General features: G+C 28.1%; 1 protein-coding gene across 1 annotated transcript in view; it reads right to left on the bottom strand.

Moving 5' to 3' along the window:
• LOC125044838 overlaps positions 1-5,000 on the bottom strand; it is a 54,454-nt gene that overhangs the window by 4,037 nt on the left and 45,417 nt on the right. The gene's annotated exons all lie outside the window — the stretch shown is intronic.

Below are 5,000 nucleotides of genomic sequence, written 5' to 3' on the forward strand. Positions count from 1 at the left end.
TAATCTATATGGTGAATTAACTCGAATACGAAACAAAATTAATACTATACATGATTATAATAATTTATATGATAATGGTGATAACAGCAATAATGATAGTAATATCAATATAATATTAATAATGTTAATAACAACAGCAATGAAAATGATAATGAAAATATTGATAGTAACATTAACAGTAATGATATCAATGATAAAAACAATAACAATAATACTGTAATACTTATAATGATAATAATATAAAGTTAATCCCATGTTATCAAGAGTCTCATCACCAAAATAATTATGTTAAAGGTCACAACAACATTTTATTTTTCATTTCTATTTTGCTTCTACTTTTCTATTTCAAAAGTAATCATAATCGAAGCAAAAGCAGTTAGCATCGGAATAGAAAAAAAAGCTCTGTCCAACAATATTTAAAAAAAGTAAAAAAAAAAAAAAAAAACAATAAATATGACAGTTAGAAAAAGAAATGCAGCTCTAAATTTAAGAAAAAAAAAACTATAAAAGCACCAACTCTCTTACAAAAAAATAAAGTAAAACAGAACAAAAATAATAATAAATAAATAAGACATGTAAACGCTGATCAAAAATGTCTTTTTTTTTTTTTTTTTTTTTTTTTTTTTTTGCAATGATCTATACAGAAAAGCAGAAAATAGCAAGCTCGCTTAACTAATTCCTTCAGGCTCATTATCCTTTCGTGTTCGAAAAAAAAAATACATTGCGCATTATACATGTATCTACCACCTGGAAAAATTGTAGAAAGAAAGATAGGAAGTATGAAATAATGATAATAGCAATTAAATTAATATCAACAACTATAATGATGATAATAGCAGTGATATTGATTGTCATAATAATAATAATCAGATATAATAAAGATAATGATAATAATAATAATAATAATAATAATAGTAATAATAATGATAATAATAATGATAATAATGATGATAATAATAATGACAATAATAATAATGATAATAATAATAATGATTATAATATTATAATAATGATAATAGTAATAATAATGATAACAATAATAATGACAATAATAATAATGGTAATAATAATTATAATAATAATAATGATAATAATGATAGTAATAATGATAATAATAATAATAATAATAACATTTAAAAAAATGTTGTTAATAATAATAATGATAACAATAACAATAATAACAATAATGTTAATGATAATAACATAAGTAAAGATGATAATAATGATGATCATAATGATAATAACAATGATGACAATAAAATAATAATATCAACAGCAACAACAACAATAATGACAGTATTGATGACAGCTTTGACAACAGTACTGACATTAATATCTGTGATAATGATGACGATAATAATAGTAATAATTATAGTCATAATTATAATAGTAATAAATAATAATAATAATAAACAAATGTGAATGATGATAATAACAATAACAATAAATAAAAATGAAAATAATGACAATGATGATGATGATGTAGTAGTAGCAGTAGTAGTAGTAGTAGAAAAAGATGAAGAAGCAGAAGAAGAAGAAGAAGAAGCAGAAGAAGAAGAAGAAGAAGAAGAAGAAGAAGAAGAAGAAGAAGAAGGAGAAGAAGAAGAAGAAGAAGAGACTAACGCAAGCACATCGCCAGCACCCTGAACATGTCACAAACACGTTCATAAAACGTCCATTTTCTATCACAAGCAACTTCCAGCAAGTCTCAAGAAGCGCCTCTACCACGTCGCCTTAAGAAAGTAATAAGAATAATAAATAAATAGATAGCGTTAGCGTTTAGTGAAGGAAGCACAATAAAATATAGAGAAAGTGAGATATAAAATAAATCGATATATAGAAAAAAACGGAAAATATACGCATGGAATAGGAAGAAAGCAAGAGATAAAGAGAGAAAGAAGGCAGAGGAAATATAAAGAGATAAAGGAAGAAAGGAGGAAAAATAAAATAAAAGTAATAAAATTAGAAATGATAAGCAGGTGTCTAGAGTGGATGCACAAAAGTAATTACGCGCGTCACGGTTGACCTGCCGTGACCTGGGATGACCTGCGTACCCTTTACTTTCTTTGTCTTGGACGTCGTTTGACCTGTTGAGAGAGTCAGATTATTATGATTTCGTTTAGAGTAATTTTCGTTTGTCTCTTTCTGTTTTTGAGTTTTGTTGCATTCCAACGGTGACCTTATCTAACCTGTTGGGAAGATTTTGCCATCGAAGAGATATTTATCAACTAGCAAAAATAGGACAAAATGAAGACGAATTCACAAACGTCACCTTTTTTTATATATCTGTGTCAGAAATAAAGAGTTTTATTTCAGCGATGACCTCATTTGACCTGTTGAAGGGAATTTGCAATCCAAGACGTACTTATTACCCAGCCCAAGAAGATAATAAGAGTATATATCCGTAAGAATGTCTTTCCTTATCTTTCCGTGTTAGAAATAATGTTTTAATTTAAGTGGTGATTTTATTTGACCTGGCAGAGAAGAAGGGGGAAATAAAAGGCTTCAATAATTGCGTTCCTTTGTCGTATCTTCATTTCTTATTTTTCTGTGTTGGAAATAAGGTTTTAATTTCAGCCGTGACTCTGTTTGACGCGTTGGCTCGTAATGCAATTAGAGAAATAAATAACTTTTAGCTTTTACGAAGGCTATTTTCTCTTCTTTCTGTATGATTTTCCTTTCAGTAGCATGTAAGTCTTTGTTCCTGAAAACAAAAAATAGAAGGCAATTTTCATTTTATTTAACACGCTGTTCTACAAAGGTATTACAGAATCAGAAGTACCTTTTAAGTGTATTTGTCAGGAATTAGTAATTAAAAGCATACCATGTGAGCCAGACTACTGCTGCTGAACATGTTATCTGTAAAATGATTCAGTGCAGTGGATAGACTACATGCAATTGCGGAACTACCGTGAGAGTAACACAAATGTTCAGCGAATAATGATAATGATTACAACAACAATAACAACGACAGCAATAATAATAATAATAATAATAATAATAATAATAATAATAATAATAATAATAATAATAATAATAAAAGTAATGATAATAATAATAATAATTATAATAATAATAACAATAATAATAATAATAATAAGAGTAATAATAATAATAATGATAATAATAATAATGATAATGATAATGATAATGAAGATAATAATTACCCAGCCTTGAACGAGACGCGAACCCAGGTCTTCCGAACGAAACACGCGCACGCTACTGATCGAGCTATCGGAGCTCAATAGATAATGTGATATCTGAAGTACTTAAAGGAGAGTCTCTACTGTCGCCCTCACAAGCATATTCGAGTGTGATGATGATGATGATGATGATGATGATGATGATGATGATGATGATGATGATGATGATGATGATGATGATGATGATGATGATGATGATGATGATGATAATGATGATAATAATAATGATAATGATAACGGTAATGCTAATGATATTGATATTGATAATGATAATGATAATGATAATGATAATTATAATGATAATGATAATGATAATAATAATAATAAAATGATAAAAATGGTAATAATGATAATAGCAATATCAATAATAACAATAACAACAACAACAATAATAGTACTGATAATAATACAAACACTAAGGTTAGTATTATTACTAACACTGCTACTTTTACTACTGTTACTGCTACTATTGATAATAATAATAAAATAATAATAATAATAATAATAATAATAATAATAATAATAATGACAACAACAACAACAACAACAATGATAATAATGATAATAATAATAATAATAATAATAATAATAATAATAATAATAAGAACAACAATGATACTAACAATAAAAACAATGCCCATCAAGTGAAATAGAGTTCACCGAAATAAAAGCTAATTTATAGATAAAACGATTCCAGAGATATCGAATCCAGTAAATGTCCCTAACAAAAAAAAAAAAAAAAAAAAAAAAAAAAAAAAAAAAAAAAAAAAAAAAAAAAAAAAAAAAAAAGGAAGAAGAAAAAAAAATCATAAATTGCAGGACATTCCAGTGTTCCAAGTACAGCCAAGCACAACATTGCACACTACACGAGTATGAGCAAGTCGCCTACCGCATGTTACAGACATCAATTGCATTCCCGCGGGGCAGAGGGGTATGCTCAGGGAATCAGATACTGTGGGGAATGTATTACGTTTCTCGATAAAGCTACTTCATGGTAGTTTTTATTATTTTGTGGAATTCTCGAGAGGAAAGGCTTGAATTAAGAGAATTCATTTCGCGAATGTGTAGGAGAGGACCTGTGTTATTTACTCTGTTATATGTTATATACAATATGATATGTCTGGTTTTATACTACGTAAAATGCCAAGGTGATCACTAATGGTTAGGTTTCTTTTAATTTTTTTTTTTTTTTTTTTTTTTTTTTTTTTTAGAGATATTGACCAGCATGGAATTCTACTTGCATTGTACTGAGTCACGAGAAAGAATTGCTGTGGACTTTCGGGGTTGAATTACGTGAAGAGAGAAAAAGAATCCAGTGCAGTTAAGAGTAAGTAAGAGAGCTATTTGGTCGTTATTTTGATTTGCCGTAAAACAATATCTAAGCACATACACACACAAACACACACACACACATACATAAACACACACACACACACATACACACACACACACACACACACACACATACATAAACACACACACACACACACACACACACACATGCAAACACACACACACGCACACACACACACAAACACACACACAAACACACACACACACATGCAAACACACACACACACACACACACACACACACACACACACCCATACACACACACTCTCACACAAATATAAATATATATAAATATATGTATATATATGTATATATAAAACTAACAGATACAAAAAAAAAAAAAAAAAAAATTAAAAACCAACAGCATAAAATCCCATCATTGATTCGCAAAAAAAAGGTAATATAAAATCACCAAACTGTTGTCCTCTTTCCCCCTTTCTCTAA

The sequence above is a fragment of the Penaeus chinensis genome, chromosome 36 (genome assembly GCF_019202785.1).
Source record: "Penaeus chinensis breed Huanghai No. 1 chromosome 36, ASM1920278v2, whole genome shotgun sequence".
Lineage (NCBI taxonomy): Eukaryota > Metazoa > Arthropoda > Malacostraca > Decapoda > Penaeidae > Penaeus > Penaeus chinensis.